Source organism: Octodon degus, unplaced genomic scaffold (genome assembly GCF_000260255.1).
Source record: "Octodon degus isolate 3935 unplaced genomic scaffold, OctDeg1.0 scaffold00121, whole genome shotgun sequence".
NCBI lineage: Eukaryota > Metazoa > Chordata > Mammalia > Rodentia > Octodontidae > Octodon > Octodon degus.
In genome coordinates this window covers 3,481,789-3,507,394 of record NW_004524697.1, presented here as the reverse complement: position 1 = coordinate 3,507,394, position 25,606 = coordinate 3,481,789, and the positions used below count along the sequence as shown (strand labels likewise).

The 25,606-nt window shown below is 35.8% G+C and overlaps 1 non-coding gene and 1 pseudogene across 1 annotated transcript; both read right to left on the bottom strand.

Annotated features, from left to right (window-relative positions):
- LOC101566475 overlaps window positions 1-25,606 on the bottom strand; it is a 98,301-nt pseudogene that overhangs the window by 15,853 nt on the left and 56,842 nt on the right.
- LOC111812352 lies at window positions 9,611-9,717 on the bottom strand. Its single transcript, XR_002817862.1, has one exon. It is a non-coding gene; the product is annotated as a U6 spliceosomal RNA (small nuclear RNA).

Genomic DNA, 25,606 nt, shown 5'->3' with positions numbered 1-25,606 from the left:
TTTATTCATTTATTTATTTTTGGTAGAACCGGGGATTGAACTCAGGTCCTTGTGCTTGCCAGGCAAGTGCTTATTCCACTGAGCCATCTTAAAATGGAACCTCCTCAGCTCATCTGGACTCAATTTCCTACTTTTTCTGCAGAGACCCCAGTGAATGAGTATTTCTCAGAAAAATGAGATGTGTCTTTTATTACTACAGTTGGATTACAGATTTCCAGAAGCCTCTATGTTCCTGTGAATGAACTATTCAGGAAGCTCTAAGTGTAGGACTCTCTAAGAACCCATTACTCAAGTGTGAGTTCCTACTGGGAGAAAGACATCATATGACAGTGCAGTGTTATGAAATCTATTGAGAAATAATTCAACTGCATTTGTATAGTATTTTGTTTATGTTTTCTTTGAATTTTATAACTGTATCCTGCATACTTACATACCAAAGTTTCAAGGGTCATATAGAAGATACAGTTCTTATGATACTCTGCTGTTTCATCTGATTAAATACAGAACAAATAAAGCATAAGGATCATATCAAGTAAATACATCACAGTTTAAAAAATGTTAAATTTGAGAATCTGCAACAATAAATGAAAAAAAGCACTCTAAAAAGACCTAATCTAGACATGAATTGGATATGCTGTGTAACTCCATTGAATTTGATTGTGTTTTCTGTAGGCAGAAGACTTTCTCTATAAGACACCCCTTCTTTTTTTATGTATTTAGCACAGGGTCTACAGGGTCGCACTATGGAGATCGGACTTGTAGTGATCCTTCCTGTTTTCAGCCTCCCAAGGGCTGGGATTACAGGTACATGTCACCACCCTGAATCTCAATCTCTGTCTCAGCGCTCTTCGGGAGCAGGGCCAGCACTACAGGCCTGGAATCGAACCCCTGGCCCCTGTGTCTGGCTAGGCAGGTGCTTTATTCCTCTGAGTTATCTGGCCAGGCTTTATAAGACACCCCTTCTGCCCTGTGTAGTTGTTCAGGTATTGTAATATAAAGAGTCTGTATTCAAGCATCAGATAATGGGGAATATTTCCTCTTTTTCCACATTTTCCATGGGAAAGTGACTCCAGTTTTCCTACAATTTGACTCTTGCATGGAAAAGTCTGTCAAAGTTTTAGGCCTGTGATAAGTGCAGATGAGCTCTGAATCAGTAAGCTAGAAATAAACACAGGCAGATGTAACAAGAAATGTTGGTGTCTGCATTTTACTCCAGAAATGCCATCAATAGGTTTCCCCTTCTACTTCCTTTTTCTTTCATGCACAGACTTAATTTTATTAATTTAGAGTTGTGTTGTTTCCAAGAAAAATTCTGAATATTGCATTTGGCTCTTGGACCATATTCTTTTGCTCAGCTTTCCTGGGTTATTTCTCTGAGGAAAGGCTGCTGAACTACACCAAGATTGTCCTTAAAACCATCTTTGTTTCTTCTTCAGGACGTGTTGATTAAATAGAAATAGGAAAATCTCCACTGCTACCACCTTTATCCAAAACACCAAAATAGCTCACTTGATTCCTGAAATATCCTAACTGGTTTTTCTGCTTCTGTTCTAGATTCCCCAATGTGTCAGAGATACATTTACCTCAGGACATTTGGATTATGCTGGTCCTTCAGTCCAGATCACTCATCACCTCACTTCTAGTCATTTCCTTCAGTGTGTTTTTTTCTACACACAAATGTCACATTCTCAATGAGGATTTTTCTTGCAGCTTCATAAGAACTTCCAGCCCCTTATATTTCTTTTTCTTTCTTTTCTTTCCTTTTTCTTTTTCTTTCTTTTTTTTTTTTTTGGTGGAACTGGGGATTGAACTCAGGCCCTTCCTTGCACTTTCCAGGGAAGCACTTATTCCACTGAGCCATCTCCCTAGCTCCAACCCCTTATATTTCTTATTCTCTTTTCCAACTTTATTTTTCTCTATGTTACTTATTTACATCTAATATATTACATGTTTTAAATGTTTACTTTGTTTATTCCTTCACTCTCATTACAAAATACAAGTTTTTACATTGCAAAATGCAAGTTTTTACATTGTGTCTCCAGTTCCTGAATGGTAGTGGCATACAGTAGTCTCCCCAACCCCCACAAAAGGGGAGGACTCTAAATTAATTACATTAAATATGTGCATGAAAAGAGAAGAGAAATAGAGGGGAAATTCATTAATTCACTGTCAGTTTCTGGAGTAAATGTAGATACCCACATATCTCATTGTCTATGTTCTTACAGATTCAGAGCTTATCTGAATTATTATGGGGCTGATAGACTTTTACCTGAATTTCTCATGCAGGAGTCAAATAGTACTAAAGTTGGAGTCACGTGTTGCAGACATGGAAAAGAATAATTCTTCTTTTCCTTATCCTTTTCCTTGATTATTTAATAAGATATTGTGAATCTTACTGATTATCGATGATCAAAAAGAAATGAAGAATAAATGAATAAATGTACAGAAGGGGGTTACTGCTACCCTATGTTATTTTTTTCATAGAATATTCTAGTTCTACCCCAAAATTTAGTTAGGACAATACTTATTTTTCACTTGAAAGAAAACAATCAAAGCGATCGTTCATTTGCATATAGAGCTTTCTTGTTATATACTATATTATTCAATTTAAGTTTTGCCTTTTTGTAGCCAGAGAGAAAGTAACACGTTGCATGCAGGTTTTGTGACTTTTAAAAATTATTTTCATAATTGCAAGAGTTACTTTCATTAGAAAATGAAAAGTCCATTGCAACATGCCCTCTATCCACTGAGTTTATTTATTTATTTATTTTTCTTTAAATTTTTTTAAAATTTCTTTCTGCTATCCTATATCTCTTGTACCTTTAAGATTTTATTTATTCTTTCAGGTTCTTACACTAAAAAGACAATATGATGTTTATACAGTCAGGTCTGATTTATTTCACTTTTAAGTATGCCTCCAGTTCCATCCAAAAGCCCCAAGCTTATCTATCTTTTAGCTGAGTAATACTCAATTGTATAAAAATATCACATCTTTTTTATCCATTCCTCAGGGCATTTTGGTTGCTTCCAAGATTTGACTACGACAAATTGTGCTGTTATAAACATGGATGCACATATTAAACTGTGGTATGATGTTTTCAGTTCTTATGGAAAAATACCCAGAAGGGGAATAGCTGGCTTGGTTGGAACATCCAATCCTAATTTTCTGAGGAATTTCCATACTAATTTTCGTAATTGTTGTATCAACCTGCACTCCCACCAACAATGAAGAAAGGCTCCGTTTTCCCGTTTTCCCGTTGCAGCCTTTCCAGCATTTATTATTGGTTATTTGTTATTGGTTGACATTTGTTATTGATGATAGGCATTCTTTCTGGCATAAACTGGTATCTCAGTGTTGTTTTAATTTGCATTTCTTGAATGACCAATGATGTTGAATATTTTTTCACATATTTATTTGTCATTTGTTTCTCTTCATAGATAAAATAGTCTGTGGTTTTTAAAGCTTAAAATATGTACTATCTGGCCCTGTCCTGAAAAAAATTGTGGATCCATGACATTAGACAGTTGAGTAGGCCAGCTAAAGGGATAAAACAAAGATGTTTTATAATCTGAAGAACACTTCTTATACTTTGATTAATAAGTAATTACATATTTTCTTAATTTGTAAAATTTTTCAGATTGGTCAGATTATTGAGAATATAAGCATTTAAATAAATTGCTTCTCTTTGTTAGCATCCTGCAATTCAGAACTTCTAGTTTGGGATTTGTTTTCAAGTAACAATGACTTATAAAGCTAATTTATATTCTTTTACAGTTTTTTAGGTCAACAATTACTTCATTAATAACACTGTTTTTTATCACTGAAGTTATCCTCTACTTGTTTTATATGTGTGTGCTTTATATATGATTGATATTTTCTACAAGTGTGCTTTGTTACAGTGATTAGTTTTAATGACATCCCTTTCCTTCACATATAACTGTTTCACAATAGCAAAATGAGTAATATTAGGATTATAGTAGATTTGATTTCCAGTTGGCTTTTATAGACACAAGATAGTTTTTGGATTTTCTTAAAACACAGATAGAAACATTAGATTTAATACTCTATCATATGTTGGGAGCGTAAGATAGACTGTACTGAAATTCTACTTGAGAAGTATAAGTAGTGAAAATTAAACAATGTCTTCAGCATATGAGAAGCTTTCAGAAGTTATCTCCTGTTTGGTATCTCTAGGAAGGATATACTTAGAATATCTGTTATCTCAGTATAATGTAGTGCCAAACTTTTTGATATTTATTGAGAATTAGAGGGACAGATGATGCTTTTAGTATTAATGCAACCGTATGGTCTGAGGAAATAGATATATGTGTAGGGACATTATAATTGAATTTACTCAGGCACTTTGGGAAGCAAAGTAGACTTCTCTCTGTAAAACAAGTCTAACTGTGAAGTCATTAAATTACAATTCTGATATGTCATGGCTGCAGTCAATTCTATCATTTTACCAAATGCTACAATAATAAAAACTACCATTATTTGAAGTCGCATGTGCCAGGTGTTCTTTCTGGGAATTATTCTCACATTTGCTTTTCCCAACCAACTTGCTTTCTATCTCTGGCTTGCTGATGAGGAGACTGAGTAAAGTTAACAAAAACAAAGAGAGGAAGAGGTAGAACCTGGTTCTTACTAATCCAGCCATTGTCCTTGGTCCTGAAGTCCAGGTCAAGCCTTGCAGGATGCTGCTCTTCTAGGTAGGTGCAATCTTTTTTTTTTTTTTTTTTTTTCAATCTTAGTATGTCAAAATGGTAGCATAGAGTTAAGTGGATCCCCTGTTTATTTTCATGCCTTGCACAGTTGTGAAAAACAGACTTCTGGTGTGTCCCACACTCTTCATCTTTGAGTTTCTCCCTTTTGCACACTTCTTTGCCTTGTACAGAAGATCCCTTCAATAAAAAAGAAAACCTTTTTTTTTCAGAGCCTTAGTCATTCTTCTCTTCTTTATCCTTTTCCTTGATTCTTCAAAAAGATATTATAAATCTTACTGATTATCCATGATTCAAAAAATGCACTCTTATTTTAAAAAAAGAAAAACACAGAAATTCCACTGTTGTTCCAGACAGCTGTATTTTGTTGAGATGACTTAGCTCTGGAAGGTGTTCATTTTACTGGACATTTCTGGAAACAAATATTTTAGCTTGATTTATGGTGCTGAAATAATTATTGTTATTTTACAGATTCCACATACTTCCATTGGAAGAACAACATTTGGAAAGCATCTTCCAATTGTCCAATTGTCCAGTCACCATTCTTTGCCCTGAATTATTTCAATTTAATTAAACCATGTGGTACTTTGTGTCAACACATTTTTGAGAATGCTTGTAAAGGAACTTGAAGGTGAAAAGTGCAATTTAGCAGGAGTACAAGTTACTGATCTGATGCCATTATGCTTGTACGTTAAGGTGACCTCCAGTTACGTGCATGGTGATCTACAAGCACAGGCTTCATAGGCTTAATTATGTAGAGCCAATTGCATTGTCTGGAGACCCAGTGTAGATGGCATGTTTCCTCTCACTGTCATGTGAAGCTTTGTGATTTTTTGGGAAAAGTTTAGATTGTTTCACTCATTTTATTTCTCCCTCTCTCTGCCCCTGTATTGTTTCCCAGAGCAGCAAATCATGAGGTCACTAGAGAGTGAAAATTATAGTCATACTGGTTGCTCAGTGTGAAAGTAACAGGATTTTCCTTTTCTGTCTTCAGAAAGATATTGAGAAAACAAGGTGATCTTTCTGGCAGTAAATAGTTTCATCAAAACTAATTATATAAATGATCAGCGATCTTCTTATTGTAAAAAATGCTTGTGGTAGCACATATTTACACGTAGAACAAGGTTACAAGAGTGAATTAACAGAAAGTCAAGGCCAGAGGAACTCTAATATGAAGGTCAAAACTGGGACAAACTAGAGCAGAATCGTTCAGGCTGAGGAATGTGGAGTTCAGTTTGGTTGAGAATTTTCTATTGATTAAGGTGGGAAAGGAAACAGGACTGGTAAAGTCTAAATGTAATTAAGTAAGAAGAAAATATGCATGTATTCTAGTGCTTTTATTGCACATTTCACCAAACAATAGGAATCACAGTGGCATTAGGGACCTAATGTTTGTGTCCCTTACAAATCCACATATTGAAATCCTCACCCTCCAGGTGCCTTTGGTGGGAATTATGTCTTAAGGAGATCCCAGAGCTTGCTCCTCATCTTTCTGCCTAAGCGGATACAGGGAGAACTCAGCAGCTTTCCAACCAAAAGTAGATTCTTCCCAGAAACTGGCTGCACTGCCATCGTGGTCATGGACTTGTAGTCTTCAAAACTGTAAGAAGCAATGTTTATGAGACATCCAGTTCATAGTACCTTGGCATAATAGCCAGGTCTGACTCACACAATGGGTGGAAACTTTTGTTAAGATTCACCTTGATGTTTTAGTCACTTGAGGAAGATGATTTATTCTTTCCTGCTTGAGATAACGTAAGTGTATCATTTCAGTGCCTGAAATAGCATGTGGAAAAAATTTCTTTCATGATGTAATCAATTTAAATTTGAACTGTAATTGACTCCTTTGTCAGAAGCTGGCTGGCTGTATTCTTGGCCAAGTTATAAGGATCAACTGTACTGATGCTACCTAGAAATATATAAGAATATCATATCTTTCTTTCTTTGTATCTCCCCTTGTATTGTGTTTCTAGACCTTTATTCAGTCTGAACCATATAGCCCATATGCATTTTTAGAAAGTGTGAAAGGTCTGACATATTATCATGCTTCACAGTTTCTAAGTTAGTCTGCTGCCCATGAATCAATAGCATTAGCCAGTGTACAAGCCTTTGTGTTCATACTCCAAGCTCCATTTGTAACTCGGTGACAAAGAGAACTAGGTGACAACCATATGTGCAATGGATTGTATTGTAAGATAGGAATCTGAGCTTAAGGAACTTTTAAGTCTTTTATAATGGACAATAGGTATGTCTGTTCCTTTTCCTATTGAGGGGGAGGGGAAGATGCAGTCTATCTTCCAAGGTGGTGAGCTATAAAACCTCTTCGAGAAGATAATTTGGAACAATGACAATTGGTGCCTGTACATTCAAGTTACAGAAATGAGTCTATGATAAAACACTGTCCTTTAGCAATACCCTTACTCCTTTGTATCCATTTGTATAACCAATTGTCCATGACATCAATATTTTAAGAATTTACACTCATTAGCTTTCATGGTACCTACATTTTAGAGAAATCTTTTCTCTCTTTGTCTTTTCATTGTAATTACAGTTACTACCAAGATTCATCTTCTAACATACACCTCTCTGTTTCACAAGTTAGTATTTCCAAAGAAGATTAGGAATTTTGAGGGTAGAAACCAATTTTAGAGCTTATTTTGTAACCACTGTGATACTCAATACTATGTGAAGAATATAAATGAGAGAACACCAAGCTCAGAAAGCATATGTATAGTAACAAAATGAAAAATAATTGCCCATAACTTCTAATTTGTCATGCTGTAAGACCAAAAAAAAGGACTCCTAGACCAAGAATCTGAAAGTTTTATGACTTCATGGCTGCAGCATGTCAGGATTCCACAGCCAGCTCATGACTTGACTTTACCAAAGTTTAATCTTGGTGTGTTAATGACATGTGCTGATTTATCTCTGATTAAATATAGGAATGGAAGGGACTCTTATGAGGCAAGGCTGGCTCTGATTTTATCCAGAAGCTTCTCAGACAAATAGTGCCTTGCAGATTCCAGCGAGGGTGCAGGCCTGGCATGTGTGTGAGACAGCCTGGACCCACTGGATCCTCACTCTTGCCAGTGCCCAGGCCTGGCTTGTGAGTGGAACATCCTCTCTCAGACAGGCCTGGTGTGGAACCCTGCAGCAGGACCCTCTGCAGAAAAGCTAGAGGCAAGACACACCCAGCTGATTCAAGAGAGAACATCTTGCCAGAGTGGCACAGCAGGTACACTTCCAAGTGCTGCAGCAGGAAGAAGTGGAGCACAGCAGCCAGACCCAAGCCACACCCACCTGGACAAGTTTGAACATGGTAGATCCCAGACCTGGTGCTAAGGTAATGACTCCAAAGGGGACTTCTTATATTTTATCTTATTTTTTTATAACACCAATTTTTATGAAATTTGTTTATTTATTTTCTGAGATGTAAACTGCATCTTGCTATGCAGTTTGGGCTGGCTTTATTTTATTTTTATTTTTTTAACCAAATTGGTAGGACAGTTTCAATAATTAACACATTGCAAACATTTTTCCTAGAGGTTAATTGCTGTACAAGATGCGGATTTGATACCCTATTTACAAACACCATTAAAACAAATCCCTCTATTCATTAAGAGAATGTAACTATATATCTATCCTAACCACTTGGAATGCACAGATACAAAATGGACATTTATTTGTATCCCCTTTTTTGGTTAAGTTCCATCATTTAAATATTATAGGTGTGTAAACTCAGCAAAATATTCTAAAAGAGTCCAGTAGTCCATAATAGCATTGGGTCTTCCGTTTCACTGTCAATGTCAGAAATTGTTGACCTGAGTCCCCTACAGCTCAACATAGCACCATGCCTTTACTTCTTATACTTTGTTTTTATACTTTTCTGCTGGATGGTTAAGATCAAGGTAAAGCAGGACCTATGCAACAAGAGTTGTAGCTTTTGGATCTGAGGTCAGTGAAATCCCCTCAGGATTTATCCTGAGATCCTGTACCTCAGATTGTAGAACCTTTGTCAGTGTCAGCCATGTGGATGAGTCATGGCCATTGCTTGACCAATGTGCTCTCTGTGAAAGCCTGAGTGAATGTTTTCTCTCCATGTGACTCTCCGTAGGCACACTCCACATCATCGATCACTTTCCTCTTTGGCCCATTAATCTCCTTGATCAGAAAATTTGGGACACTTCTGAGTTACATGATGTTGCAGTACAAGTTCTCATATGTCCTGAGTCTTAAGTGACCTTGGAAGGCTAGGGCCAAAATGTTGGCTTTCCTTGCGGCCCTTCTTTTTCTCTAATTTTGGTCTGCAAACTAGGTTGTTAACCATCCAGAAGACAAGCTTATTGTTATTACCATACAACCTAGGCTGTTAAGCTTAACCTTACTATCTGTCTGACTATCAATCATCTTAGGCATAGCATGCGTCAGGTATTTTTCATCAAGTATTGATATGTTGAACTTTAAGTCCCTACAGAATATGATGAAAAAACACTTAAAAATAGAATATATTTGAAAAAATAGGCATAAAGAATTATATACTTTTTATGTTTACACATAAGTCCAAAAATCTCACCATATACAACCTTGAAGCAGGACAGTCCCACAATATTCCTTTTCCTATGTCTTGCCTTCATTCACCACCCCCTTCTTTTTGAACAACCATCTACCCCAGAGACAGCACAGCAGCAACTGGCATGTCATGAAAAGCATCCAGTAGTCAGAAGACCAGAATGACTGGTACTCCAATCATGAAATTACTATTACAGATTACCATTTTCAGTGCAGTTGCTTAGTTCACAGGTATCAGTATATATAGTTAGTCAGGTGAGAATCTTTCTAATTAACTGCTAGATTCAAAAATCTTTTGGAGATTCTCAGGATCATTAAAAATATGGAACACTTCACAAATTTGCATGTCATCCTTGCACAGGGGCCATATTAATCTTCTCTGTATCATTCCAATTTTAGTATATGTGCTGCCAAAGTGAGCACTGATCTTATTTTTACTATTTTCTTTTTTGGTACTGGGAATTGAACTCTGAGCCTCACGCTTGCTAGATACATGCTGCACCACTGAGCTACATCCCCGGCCCAAGGTAATAACTCTACCAAAGCTCTACACCAAAGTTCAGAAGACAGTGCTATACAAAAGGACAAAGAGAAGAAGTAAAATGCATTTGCAGGCCCCAAGTGCACTTAGAACAAATTCAGGAGACAATAGCATAGAAGAAACTGGAGGGGCCCGGGAGATGGCTCAGTAGAATAAGCACTTCCCTGGCAAGTGCAAGGGTCTGAGTTCAATCCCCGATTCCAAAAAAAAAAAAAAAAAAAAAAAAAAAAAAGAAGAAGAAATTTGAAATCACACCACTGGAATCTCTGAAATAATAGGATCTGAAGTAAAGAAACTACAGAAAGGTTTAGAGGAAATCAGATCAGAAATAATGTCTGAAGTAAAAAAAGAAATGATAAGTATAATGAAAAAAGTACTAAGTGCTTCTAAAGAAGACACATAAAAAAATAGAGGAGAATAGAAAAATGGTGGAATCCTTGAATGAACAATATAGGAAAGAAATAGAATGTACAAAAAAGATTTAAAGTGCTATACAGGAAATTAAAACCTCAATCACAACCTTTCAAAGCCATTTGAATGAAAATGAAGATAGAGTTTCAGACCTTGAAGACACCATTGCAGCTAGTGAAAGGTAAGAAAAGATCACTTAAAATAAAATATGAGCTGAGTAACTATAGGAAGAAATGACTGTACTGGTAACAGAACTAATGTTGAGGAAGAGGAGATTAATATAACTACTATGAAGACAACAATATGCAATGTATTAATTATTGTAATTATCCTATTAACCTGTTTTGAAACTGTCTCATTGCTATTTCTTTCTCAGTAAAATTAATTTTTAAAAAAAGCAACTAGGATGCAGGAAAATATAATTCAACATCTGCAAGATGATGCAAAGATGAACAATGTAAGACTAATGAGCATCAATGAGAATGAAGGAGTCAATACAAATGATGTGAAAAGAATATGGGCAGAGGCAATAGCAGAAAACTTCCCAAATATGGGGAAACAATCTGACATGCAAGTAAACGAAGCATATAGAACTCCAAATAACATTAACCCCATTAAAACCACACCCAGACATATAATAATCATGATCCCAGAAATTTAGCACAAGAACAATATACTGAAAGCCTCTAGAGAAAAGAAACAGGTCACATTTAAAGGAAAACCCATCAGAATAAGGACAGATTTCTTTTTACAAACCATCAAGTCAAGAAGAACATGGAGCAAAGTACAAGTCTTGCAAGAAAACAAATTCCAACCTAGACTGATATACCCTGCAAAACTTTCTTTTAAGTTTAATGGAGAAGTGAAATATTTCCATGACAAAGAACAATTAAAGAATTTCATGACAACAAAGCCAACTCTACACAGACTACTAAAAGATATTCTAGAGAGGGATCAAAATGCCCACAACTCCATGAATGAGAATGGAAAGAACCCACCAAATAGGGCAAACAATTAAACACAGGGGAAAAAGAGGTATAGAACAACAGTCTTTCAATTACTTTTTTGTATACAGCAGCAAAGTATTTCCATCAGCATACTCTACAAATGGACTTCTCCTGCACCCAATGGGCTATAATTCTGTCCTAGTCTACAGGATGACTATCAAGGAAATAGCAGTAGCTCAGTCCCACAAGTGACACCTGGCCACCAGTAAGCGTCGTGGACACTGTCCATGTCCACCACACACTAGAACTTTGTGCAATATCCTATTTCCCAAACTGTTAGAAGTGCTGGTCATATATTTGCCATTCCAGTATTTTTTTTTTATGTTTTATTCTTAGTAATTCTTTACTATCATGAAAACTTTTTCTTACTTGATATTTTTGTCTATATTAACCTAATCAAATGCTGTGTGAGTACCCTGAATTGATCACACATTCGTACATATGATACACTGAATTCTGGCCTCTTAGTTGGACTTACAATTGAATTTTAATTTTTGAATATTGTTTTGAAATATTTAATTTTGAATTAATTAATATTTAATTTTATGAATATCATTTAATTTTAATTTTATGATGTATACTGTTTCTTTGACTTACAATCTACTTACAAGACATGGTATGATATTTTCTCCTAGTATTAGAAAATTTAAAAAGTGAATTTCCATTTTCCATTGACTTTATATTAGTTCTTCCTTATTTTTTACACACACACCCCGATATATATAAAAATTATGTACATAATCTGACACAAGATAGATACTGTTTTGTGGAAATCATCAATGACCTTTAAGTGGGTTCATCTAATATAATTATATTTTATTTATTTATTTATTTATTTCGGAGAGTAACAATGGTTAGTACATTGTGTATTGTTACTGCCAAAGTAGTTGCTCATATTACAAGATATAAGCAAGAATATAATTATGTTTTACATAGTCCTGCACTAAGAAAAAATAGTGCCTTGCAATATGCAGAAGATAGGTAATGTCAAGGTGCAAGGCAGAATTCTAGATATGAGTTAATCAAGCAACAAGTCCATGCTTATCAAGAGCCAGTGAGGCAAATGCCGTGTGCATGTCCTGTAAGTACAGAGGCAAAGCATGTTACTAGTGTGTTTGAAATAATTGGGAATTGTCAGTAAATATTTTTCTTTTTTCTCTGTATCTATGAAGAAGAAAGGAAGAGCACAGTTTAAAAATAGCAATAGAAGTTGCCTGTGTAGAGCAGTGTGTATAGGTGTGTGGGAGGCATTGTTGTTTACTGGTAAGAATAGGTTCTGGAGCTGGGTTAAAATCTTATTGACTATGTGGGTCAAGTTACATGGGCTGACTGCATTATTTTACCAGAAAAATGTGCAGCATAAAACATACTTCTAGGGATATTTGAAAAAACATGAAATAATGCATATATGGTACCCACCACAGGGTCTGCAGCAAAATAAATTATCATTATTAAACAATCACAAGGACAAGTCATAGTGAAAAGGCAGGAGATAGGATGGGTGAAGGGGATTGAAAAGATCTCTTTGAGGCATCCCACGAAATAATCTAAATTTTTTGGGGGGCTTTTAGCATGCACCAGGACACTCATCAGCCCTCAGAAAAAAAGATGGAAGGCCAACTATCTTTTCTAACTAGTTATGGCTTAAATCAAAGCTTTCAATTTTCAGGACTTCAGAGAGAAAAAAATATAATCTTATCAATCTTTGTACGTTTTCCATGTTACTAGTAGACAATTTACATAATTTCTTATGATGCAGTATAAAGAGCTTGAGTTTCAGCTTGGGTTTTCTTTTCTTTTTTTGCTTGCTTTTTAGATATTCTTATTATCAAACATAAAACTGAAACTATAATAAAGGGAGTAAGAATTTCTTTGTCAAACTGAAATGAAGTAATTGGTACTTTTCCAAGGTAATCTAAAGGGGGTAAGTTACATTTATGTGATCTAAATCCATTGGTTAAATGCACAGGGATTAACATCTGTTAAAGGAGTTGTGCTTGGCACGCAGGTGTTTCAATATTTGCATTTAGTATGTGTTTCAGGAACAGCCTCTGAGAAAAACATTTATGTAACAATCTGGTGGTTTTATTGTCTAAATCTGTCAGGACAGTCGTTTTGCTATTCAGACTTTGTGACCCTCTTGCAAGCCATAAACTGTTTAACGAAGTGAGTATATTGAGAAAGATGACGGACTTTCAAATGTGGGGGAAAAGAGTATTACATGAGAAGAATCGCTTTTCCCCCGAGACTGTGCCTAATACATGAACAGCAAAAACAATTACATTGATTTCAGGAAGTCCAATAAATTCCGTAGCACAGTCCCACTTTTGAAATATTACATCACTCAGCAAAAGCTTAGATTCCTATATTAGTTGAAATGAGCTCATCATGAACTAATTAGCATCAGTTCGGTTTGTCAATGGAGAGCAGAGGCAGGGCTCTGGTTTCCCTCCCTCCGACCCTCACAGCGGAGCCACGCTTTAGAGGGAGTCGCGCTGTGCCCACGTGCGGACGGTGAGCAGGCTGCGTAGGTCGGCAATCCTCAGTCCCCGCCCTTCACCGCTCGCAGTGACTGACTTTACCACGTCCTAATCCACATTGTTAAAATCAGTTGTGCTCTGGTTCATTTGTCTGGGAGGTAAAGTGAGCAAAAAGAAATGCATTGTGTCTCCAGAGATTTGTGGCTTGAAATTAGAAATAAAATAAGGGAATAAATTGATTTCACACACTGCCAGATTATACCTCAAGAAAATTAAAACTGGCTAAAACTGTATCATAAGTAAAACCACACATGGCCGACATAGCACACGATGGCTCACGTCGTCTTCATTGCTTTCTAAATGCTTTCAATGTACTGCAGGCACACAGATATTCAGATAGAAACTATGTTTTGTATATTAAAAGTAATTAACTTTGATGGTAATGCCTGACATGTAGTTTGTCCTGATGTGATTATTTTGCTTTTTGACTTTTAGATCAGTTCTAAATAATGGTAACTTCAGGCCACCTTTGGGGGTTCAACAAGAAAGTGTCATTTGACGCAGGTTTCAGATATCTTATTGTTTCAGAGAATTGTCTTTCATGAAGGGCTGGGAAGCACAATTATGGTTGTATTTATAGTATTGTCTGATGGCATTCCAGAATTTTGTCTGTATCTCTCTAGGGCTAGCACAACTATCTACCATCTCAGTCACTGAATACTAAAAATTTCTCTAATTGTTTTAGTGATTTCCAAAATGTTGGATTAGACCAGAAAAGTCTCCAGAGAAATATTTTTAGAGGTTCTATATTGATGGTCAACTTTCAATTTGGTCAATTATGGAAATGAATAAAATGAAATTTATCATTTTATAAATGAAAATGCATTTTTAAATTTAATGTAATTAAGTTTATTGATACATTTTAGATATACATAATCACCATATTTATCATATGGATGTACATTTCAACACTAAAATTAATAAATAAGTGAAGAACAGTGATTTCAATGAGGCTATTTAACTTGTGCAGAAGTAGCTTCATTATTTTGTTTCTTGTTTTTTTTTTTTTTCTGGGAAAAAAGTATATATTTAGAATTAACCAGCTGGACTCAGTTTAGATGATCCCAAGTTTGTTGACAACATCCAATGCATCATAGTTGGAAGCCAGTCAAACATATGCCTTCTTCTTTCCATCAGGCCTAGTTAGGGTATTGACCTTGGCAACATCGATGTCATACAGCTTCTTTACAGCTTGCTTGATTTGGTGCTTATTGGCTTTGACATCCAAGGTGAACAGGAGTGTGTTGTTGTTATCGATCTTTTTCATGGCTGACTCTGTGGTCAGAGGGAACAATGATGGCATAGTGGTCAAGCTTGTTTCTCCTGGGGGCGCTCTTCTGAGGGTATTTGGGCTGCCTCTGGAGCCGCAGTGTCTTTGGATGGCAGAAGGTGGGCGACATCTGTATATAAAAAGGAGCTTTTTACCAAGATGGTATTGAAGGTGAAGAAGGAATCCCTTGCCCCTCCCAAAGCTGAAGACAAAGCAAAAGCTCTGAAGGCCAAGAAGCCCGTGATGAAAGGCATCCACAACCACAAAAAGAAGATATAAATGTCACTCACCTTTTGCCATTCCAGGACACTGCGGTGACATTAGAATCTTGTTTTTGTGGCTGTGAATGCCTTTCAGCATGACCTTCTTGGTCTTCAAAGCTTTTGCTTTGGCTTCAGCTTTGGGAGGGGCAGGGGCTTCCTTCTTCACCCTTGGTGCCATCTTGGTAAAAAACTTGTTTCTTGTTTGCATGACAGGTCTGCCATGGATTGCCCTCTAGCAAAACATTAAGAATTAGTGATTGGCCTTGGAATCAGGAGGCCTCAGTTAAGGTCAGTTACCATTCCTTATTACCTGCTGGTTTCTTATATAAGTTTCCTCTTCTGTAAAAGGAGGATGACAGCCCTTGCCCTCCCTTCTGCATGAGATTACTATGAAATTTATGTGCGATAATGTATGGAAAAGTTTTTCTTGAGTTATCAACACAAAATGAGGGATTTTATTATAAATGTAGAGAAAATTATCTTCAGATAATAGAATCATGGGGCGCAGTCTGAGGAATCTACCTAAGGAATCACCTCACAATATTTCTGCTGAGTATTCTGAGGAAGATTTCCCATTTATTAGTTAATACCTTCAGCCAAAAGGAACCCCAACAGTAGTAGCCAAGTGTGGTTCTGGATACTAATTTGTGCTTCAGTTGCTGTGATCTTACTGTTCCTTCCAATCTGAAATGCAAACTCAGGAGGTGTTGCTTCTCAGTAAATATATCCTAGCCCTACCAAGAGGGTTAATTCATGGGGCTCCAGTGTAAGGGGAGTCCTGATCCATGGCAGTTAGGGGATGGCATGACTATGAAATTTGTGAATGAGTTTTTTGTTTTTAAATACTAGGGGTTGAAACTAAGGCCTTTGCATTGATCTACAACCCCAGCCCTTTAACATTTTTATAAAAAAATTATTGTGAGACAGGATTTTGCCAAGTCACTAGGTTGCCCGGGCTGGGCCTGAATATGAGCTCTTGCCTCATCCCCACCCCCACCCCGCAGAGTAGAATGGTTGGATTATAAGTAGCTTTGTCTTTTATATTCTAATTGATTTTTTGCTCATTGATTCCATCAGCTATAGAGAAAAGATTGTTGAAATCTCTGACTGTAATTCTGAATTGGTTTCTTTTTATTGTAGTCCTGTCAGCTTTTATTTCATGTATTTTGTTACTTTGCTATTTTGTTTGCTTTAATAATTACTTTCTTTGTCATTTTGAGATGCATTTCTCTAGCCAGGAAAGATACTGTGCCTTCAAATTTACTGTGTCCTGTGTGAGTAAAGCCATTCCATTTTTCTTTTCATTAGTGTTAGTATATAGTATATAACATATCTGTTGCCCTTCTTTTAGACAATTTTGCTCTGTATTTAAAGGTTCTGTTTTTGTATTTATAGGAAACATATACTGGCAGATGGGGCTTTTTAAATTTGTTCAATCTCTGCCACCAATGGAAAAGTTTAGACCACTTACACTTAATGTCATTATTCATACAGTGGAGTTTAAATTTACCATCTTATATTTTTCTTATTTGTTTAGATGTTCCTTAATCTATTTTTTGTCTCTTTCTATCTTTTTGGATAAATTAAACACTACATGCTTCCATTTTTATTCTGTTATTGGTTTATTAGTTAGAATGTGTTGTGCTATATCAGTGGTTGATTTATATTTGTAGTAAGTGTTTTTAATTTGTTACAATATATCTTTTATTTATATTATACTGCCTCACATATTATGTAAAAATTTTTCCACAGCGTGCTTCCATTCACTCTTCCAAACCTTTTTACCAGTGTTATTATACATTTTACCGCTACATTTTATAAGCCACATGATACACATTTGTTGTTATTTTAACTTATACAGTTATTTTTCTTCAATTTGTTAGTTGAAATTGTGTTTTTGATATGATATAAAATAAGAAATTTCTAATGATTAGAATATCTTTCTCTAGAAGGAGAAAGGTAAGTAAACAATAAACAATGAAAGTATTTTTTAATTTCTTAAATTATTGACCTTATGAAATTTTATATTCCTACTAATTCTATTTATAGCTTACAAATTCTATTTGTAAGTCCTAAAGAAATAAAGAGATATCAAATGTCTAGGTGTAGATACCCAGAGGAATGTTAAAAAATGTATCTGTGTCATCATAAGCCGGGCCAAGCTGTAGACGCTGTAATCCTGCCTCTTCACGTCAACCTTGTGTCTGTCAGGCCTATAACCACTGTTGTGAGTCTCATCATCATAGATTAGTTTTGCTATTGGGCAGTTTGACACAAACAAAATATATCAGAATATTCATTAGATTCATCTGTGTGTAGCAGTGGCAGTAGTGGTTTTATTACTGTAAAATATTTCACTGTGTGAATGTTCAACAGTTAGCCATTTTACCATGGTTTTTTTTTTTTTTGTGGTACTGGGGTTTGAACTAGGGACCTTGCTCTTGCCAGACAGGTGCTTATGCCATGAGATATCTTCTTGGCACTTAGAATAGTGCTGTTTAATGCAATTCTTTTTTTTTTTTTTTTTTGGCGGTACTGGGGATTGGACTCAGCACCCTGCACTTGCCAGGCAAGTATTTATTCTACTGAGCTATCTCCCTGGCTCCATTAATGCAATTTTTTAAAAAAAAATTAGTATATGTTTTCAATGAGTAACAAATATGTGTGATTTTGGTGCATGTACAAGAGAGATCTTAATTTTTTTATCACTTTTCTCTCCCCTTCCTTCATCTCCTGATCCATTTCCCTAATACAGTAGACCTACCTCCTTGTTTCTTTTTAGTCTTTTTTAAAAAAATTATCTTTATTTATAATTTGAATGTCTCATGTGAGAGAAACTATGTGATATTTAAGCTTGTGTGTCACATTTATTTTAATTAATCTTGTGGGTCTCCAGGTTTTCTGAGGACTTTCCATACTGATTTCCACAGTGGTTGCATTAGTTTACATTCCCACCAACAATGTAGAAGGGTTTCTTTTTCACCACAGAACTACCAGCATTTGCTATTATTTAGTTTCTTAATGATAGCCATTCTTCCTGGAGTAAGATGAAACCTCAGTGCTGTTGTAATTCGCATTTCTTTGGTGGCCAACACTTTTGGACATTTTTCAATGTATTTATGTGAAGTTTGTACTTTTTCTGAGAATTTTCTATTCATGCCAGTAGCTCATTTGTGATTGGGCTTTTTATTTTGGGTGGTATAATTTCTTTAGAACTTTATATATGTTCGATATATTTGCTTCTTTCTTTCTTTCTTTCTTTCTTTCTTTCTTTCTTTCTTTCTTTCTTTCTTTCTTCTTCTTTTTTAATTTTGTATTTTAGGGAAAGGTCTAGAAGGTGTTCAGGGTCTCACTACTAGATCAGACTCGTACTGATCAGCCTTTTTACAGCCTCCCAAGTGCTGGGATTACAGGCGCACACCATCATGCCTAGTATGATATATTCTCTTTTTAAGGTGTAACTAGCAAAATGTTTACCAGTTGGTTGGTTGCTTCTTCTCTATGTTGGTTGTTTCTTTGGTTGTGCAGAAGCTTTTTAATTTTCTATAATCACATTTGTTGATTTTGATGTTATTTCTTGTGCAATGGTGTTCTGTTCTGAAAGAACATCTATGAATTCAAAAGTTTTATTTATTTTATTTTCCAGGAGAATGAAGTTTTTGTTTTAATATTTAACTCTTTGTTTCATTTTAATTTTAGTTTGATCCATGGTAAGAGATAAGAGTTTAGCTAACTGTTCTGCATGTGTATAGCTAGTTTTTCCTGCACTATTTTCTGAAAAGGTTATCTTTCCTCCAGCATGTGTTTTTGGTCTCTTGTCACAGATTAGGTGCCTAAAGGTGTCTAGGGTTATTTTTGTGTTCTTTATAGTGTGAGATTTATTTACACACCTGTTTTTGTACCAAACTGTTTTAATTACTCTTGTTTTACAATATAACTTGAAGTCCTATACTAGGATGCCCCCATCTTTACTCATTTCACCAAGATTGGTTCTGTTCTTTTGGGTCTCTTCTGGCACTATAAGAAGTTTTGAATTTTTTTCTAATTATGTGAGGAATGCTGGCCATAATTTTATTGGGATTGCATTAAACCTGTATATCAGTTTTGGGAGTCTGACCAATTTGGTAATATTTGTTCTGTCTACCTAGGAATAGGGTATAACTTTATATTTTGTGATGTCTTCTTTGATCGCTTTTTTCAGAATTCTCTGGTTGTGTTGTAATGATCTTTCATTTTCTCAATTATATTAATTTCTAAGTGTTCTTTTCTAGATGTTATTGAGAGTGGTACTGTTTTCCTAATCTTTTTAAAATTTTACTTTATTGAGAAACAAATATCTGTGAGACAGTTTCAAAACTGATTAATAGGACAATTTTAATAATGAATACATTATACATTGTTATCTTCTTAGTGGTTATCCATAGTACAAGATGAGACAGATATCCTGTCCAAACACTATTAGTACAAATCTTTCTTCTCACTGAATTAAGAGAAAGTAGCTGTATATCTATCCTAACTATTCTGTATATTTACAAAATGGTCCTTCCTTTGTATCCCCTTTTTTTTGTTTAGTCCTGTCAGAGATGGTTATTCCATTGGCATCTAAATACTATAGGTGCATGAATTCAGCAAAACAATCCAACACAGTCCAGCAGTCCACAATAGTAGTGCGTTATCCACAGAAGTTGTTGACTTGAGCATTTCACAGCTTAGCATATTAATATGGTTTTATTTTTTATACCTCCTTTTTATTCTTTTCTGCTGGATGGTTAAGACCAAGATAAAGCAAGACCTATATTTCAAGAAATGTAACTTTTGTATCTGTTAAGGTCAGTCAAATACCCTCAGGATTTATTTTTATTTTTTTTTTCCCCTCAGGATTTAACCTGTAACCCTGTACCGCAGTTTGTAGATCCTTTGTCAGTGTCAGCCATGTGGATGAGTCACGGCCATCGCTTGATTAATTTGTTCTCTGTGAAGGCCTAAGAGAATGTTTTCTCACCATGTGACTCTCTTTAGGCACAATCTATGTCATCAATCACGTTGCTCTGGGGCCTCATAATCTCCTTGATCAGAAAATTTGGGACACATCTGGGTTACATGTTGTTACAGTACAAGTTCTCATATGTCCTGAGTCTTCACTGACCTTGAAAGGCTAGGGTCAAAATGTTGGCTGTCCTTGCAGCCCTCCTATTTCTCTAACTTTTGGTCTGCAAACTTAGGTTGTTAACCCTCCAGAAGAGAAGCTTAATATTACTCTACACCATATGCAGTTGAGTTTAACCTCACTATCTGTCTGAATATCAAAAATCTTAGGCATAACATGGAATAGGTATCTTCCATCAAGTATAGATATGTTAAACTTTAAGTCCCTACAGAATATGGAGAAAAAAAAATTAAAAAATGAAAAATATTTAAAGAATATGGATAAACAATTACATATTTTTACAGAGAAATTTAGAAATTAAACCCTATACAGCATTGTAGCAGGACAGTCCTGTGACTTTTTTTTCCTTGTGTCTTTTTTTTTCATTTATTACACTTAAAAAAAACACAAACACTTACTTGAGAGACAGTATGGTAATAATTGGTATGTCTTGACAAGAAGTACATATTTAGAAGACCAGAACAACAGTCATTCCAAGCTTGACCCTTCTATTACACATTGCTATCTTCAGTGCAGTTCCTTGGTTCACAGATATCAGCATATATAGTTAGTCACAGTGAGAATCCTACCAATTAACTGCTCATTTAAAAAACCTGCTGATGTTTCTCAGGATCATTGCCTTACTCATCCTGTGCATAAAAATGTATGGCTTTGCCCCTGTCATGTTTCCCAGCTTTTCTTCTTGCCCTTTCCTCATTGTCCAATCCTCAAGTTCTTGCTTTCATTTTAATTGTGTTATACCTTTCTATTTGTACTTCTTCCTTTAAGTTCCTATACTAGGGAGACTATATGATATTTACACATGTGGGTCTCGTTCATTTCACTTATGAGTATATCTTCAAGTGGCATCCACTTAAATGTAAAGGCTTCAAGTTTATTATTCTTTATAGCTGAGTAATACTCCATTGTATAAAAATATCACATCTTTTTCAACTGTTCCTCATGTAATGGGCATCTTGTTTTTTTCCCAAGATTTGGCTATCACAGATTGTGCTGCTATAAACATAGGTACACATGCATCACTATGATATGACGTTTTTTAGTTCCTCCGGGAAAATTTCCAGTAGGGGCATAGCTGGATTGAATGGGATTTCCAGTCCTAGTTTTTTTAAGGAGGCACCACACTGATTTCCATAATGGTTGTACCAGTCTACATTCCCACCAGGAGTGCAGAAGAGTTCACTTTTCCTTATAGACTCTCCAACATTTGTTGTTGGTTGATTTATTTATTACAGTCATTCTTTCTGGGGTGAGATGGTATCTCAGTGGTTTTTTTCTTTTTTTCAGGTTGGAATTTAGAAAGCAAATAATTTTTAAGACTTTTTTTTTTTTTTTTTTTTTGCGGAACCAGGGATTGAACTCAGGCCCTTGCGCTTGCCAGGGAAGCGCTTATTCCACTGAGCCATCTCCCCTGCTCTCTCAGTGTTGTTTTAATTTGCATTTCATGGATGGCTAGTGATGTGGGGCATCTTTTCTTCATATATGTATTTGCTTCTTTAATTTCATCCTCTGAGAAGTGTGTGTTTATCTCAGATGCCCAATTCTCAACTGACTCTTTAAATTTAGGGGCCCTAATGTTTTTAGTTCTTTATAAAATCTAGGGAGCAGACCTTTGAGTACTTATTAGTTAAGATTTTTTTCCAAATTTGTGGGTTGTCTTTTCACTTTGTTAGTAATTTCTTTTCATGTGCAAAAACTTCTCAATAAGAAGTGGTCCCAGTTAGTAATTCTTTCAAGTGTTTCCCATGCTATTTGATTTTTGTTCATGAACTCTTTGCCTACCCCTATGTCTTCAAGAGTTCCTCCTACTTTCTCTTCCAGGAGATTTAGTGTTTCTGTTTTAATGTTTAGATGTTTAATGCATTTTGACTTTAGCTTAGTGCATGGTGATAGACCTGGGTCAAGTTTTAGTTTTCAGCATGTAAAGAGCAATTTTTTCCAGCACCATTTGTTAAAAAGGCTAACTTTTTCCAGTGAGTATGTTTGGCCCCGTTTTTCGAAGATCAGGTGGCTGATTGCGTTTGTAGAGGCCTCTGTACCTTCTACTCTATTCCAGTGATCCTCAGGTCTATTTCGTTGCCAATACCATGCTGATTTTATCACAGTAGCTTTGTAGTATAATTTCAAATCAGGAATTGTAATGCCTTCTGCCTTGTCTTTGTTGGCCAGAATTGCCTTTGCTATTCTAGGTGTTTTCTGGTTCCAAATAAATTTTAGGAATGATTTCTCTAGGTCTGTGAGGAACGTTGCTGGTAGTCTGATAGGGATTGCATTAAATCTGTACAACAATTTTGGGACTATGGCCATCTTCACTATGTTGGTTCTTCCTATCCAGGAGCATGGAATATCTTTCCATTTTCTGGAATCCTGTACGATCTCCTTTTTCAGAGTAGTGTAATTTTCCATGAAAAGATCTTTAATGTCTTTAGCTAGATGAATTCCAATGTATTTCATTTTCCACGGTGCTATTGCAAAAGGTATTGTTTCTATAATTTCCCTCTCAGTGTGTTTGTTGTCTGTGTAGAGGAATGCTATTGACTTTTGGGTATTGACTTTCTATCTTGCTATGCTACTGAATTTGTGTATTAATTCTAGAAGCATCTTTGTGGAGTTTTTTGAGTCTTCCAAGTAAAGTATCATGTCATCTGAAAATAATGATAGTTTAACTTCTTCTTTACCTATTCTTATTCCTTTTATTTCTCTCTCTTGTCTAGTGGCTCTAGCTAATGATTCCAGAACTATGTTGAATAGGAGTGGTGATAGACGACATCCTTGTCTTGTACCAGATCTGAAAGTAAAAGATGTCAAACTTGCACTGTAATGTCATGTACCTCAGTAGTGTCCCAAATTTTCTGACCAAGAAGATTATGGGGCCAAAGAGGAAAGTGATCGATGACATAGAGTGTGCCTAAGGAGAGTCACATGGGGAGAAGACACTCTCTCAGGCTTTCACAGAGAGTACATTGGCCAAGCAATGGCCGTGACTCATCCACATGGCTGACACTGACAAAGGTTCTACAATCTGAGGTACAGGATCTCAGGATAAATCCTGAGGGCATTTCACTGACCTTCTCAGACCAAAAAGCTACAACTCTTGTTGCATAGGTCCTGCTTTACCTTGGTCTTAACCATCCAGTAGAAAAGTATGAAGACGAAATATAGGAAGTAAAGCCATGTTGTTATGTTGAGCTGTGGGGGACTCAGGTCAATAATTTCTGACATTGCCAGTTAAACAGAAGACCCAATGCTATAATGGGCTACTGGACTCTTTTGGACTATTTTGCTGAGTTTACACACCTATAATATTCAATAATGGAACTTAGAAAAAACGGGGTATACCGATGAATGTCCATTTTGTATCTGTGTATTCAAAGTGGTTAGGATAGATATATAGTTGCATTCTCTTAATGAATAGAATGATTTGTAATAATGGTGTTTGTAAATAGGATCTCAAGTCCACATCTTGTACAGCAATTAATCACTAAGAAAAATATATGCAGTGTATTATTTGTTGAAACTGTACTTCCGATTTGATTTGAAACTGTCTCATTGCTATTTGTTTATCAATAAAATTTTGAAAAAAAAAGAAAGTAAAAGATGTCAGTTAATCCCTATTTAAAATTATATTAGCTGTTGGGTTGTCATAGATGGCTTTTATCAAATTAAAGTAGAGGCCTTCTATTCCAATTTTCTGTAGGACTTTGAACATGAATGAGTGTTGGACTTTGTCAAAAGCCTTTTCTGCATCAATTGAGACGATCATGTGGTTTTTAGATTTTGCTCTATTGCTATAGTGTATTACATTTATAGATTTTCAAATATTGAACTATCCTTGCATCCCTGGGATGACTCCTACCTGATCATGGTGTATGATCTTCTTGATGATTTGCTGTATTCTATTTGCTAGTATTTTATTGAGGATTTTGGCATCTTTCTTCATGAGGAAGATTGGTCTATAGTTCTGTTTTAGTTGTTTCTTTCTCTGGTTTTGGTATCAGTATAATAATTGCCTTCAGGAGTGATTTTAGGAGGATTGCTTCCTTTTCAATTTCATTGAATAGTTTGAGGAGTATAGGGATTATATCTTCTGTAAATTTCTGTATGCTTCAGTTACCTGAATGTCAGATTGTTTCCTCATATTAGGGAAGTTTTCTGCTATTACTTCTGCCCATATTCTTTTAAAATCATTTGTATTGACTCCTTCTTTCTCATTGATGCCTATTAGTCTCACATTGTTGATCTTTGCATCATCTTGCATAGGATGGACTATTTTTTCTTGCATCCTAGTTGTTCTTAAGAGATCTTTTCTTACCTTTTCACTAGCTGCACCAGCGTCTCTAAGATCTCTTGTCTTCATTTTCACTCAAATGGTTTTGCAAGCTTGTGAGTGAGATTTTAAGTTCCTCTATATCTCTTACTCTGCTTCATGTGAACTATTTCTTTCCTGTATTGCTCATTCAAGGAATCTGTCATTTTTCCAGTCTCTATTTTTTTTTTTATCAATGTTTTCTTTAGAAGCAGCTATTCATTCTTTTACTGTAGAGTTTTTTCAGATTAGGTTTCCTCCATATGTTTATGCATTTGATTCTTTACTTCAGATCCTATGAATTCAGAGATTTTTTTATTTATTTCAGAAATTAATTCTGCTCTGAGTTTTTCTGTACCTTTCTACTGTTGTTTGTTTACTTTTTTGTTTGTTTACTTCTGATGCTATTAATTCATACATTTCAGCTGAACTAGTGTTCTCTGCACTTGTTCTGGGTGGGCTTGAGACTTGAGATTGTATTTTGCTCCTTCTCTTTGTCATTTCATATTGCACTGACCTCTGACCTTTGGAGCTTTGGTGCAGTTATAACCTTAGCACCTAGTGAAATTTGGATCCAGATCTATTAAGTTTGAGTTTACCCATTTATGCCTGGCTTGGGTCTAGCTGTTGTGTTCATCTCCTCCCTGTTGCAGACCTTGGAAGTGAACCTATTGTGCTCCTTTGGCACAACAGTGAACCTGTGGTGCTCCTCTGTTGTGTCCCTGGCCCAGGGGGCACAGGGGTGCTCAGAAGCTCTCTCATACACTAGCCAGGCCCAGGCTTGGGCTGGATCTAGAGGTCCTGAGA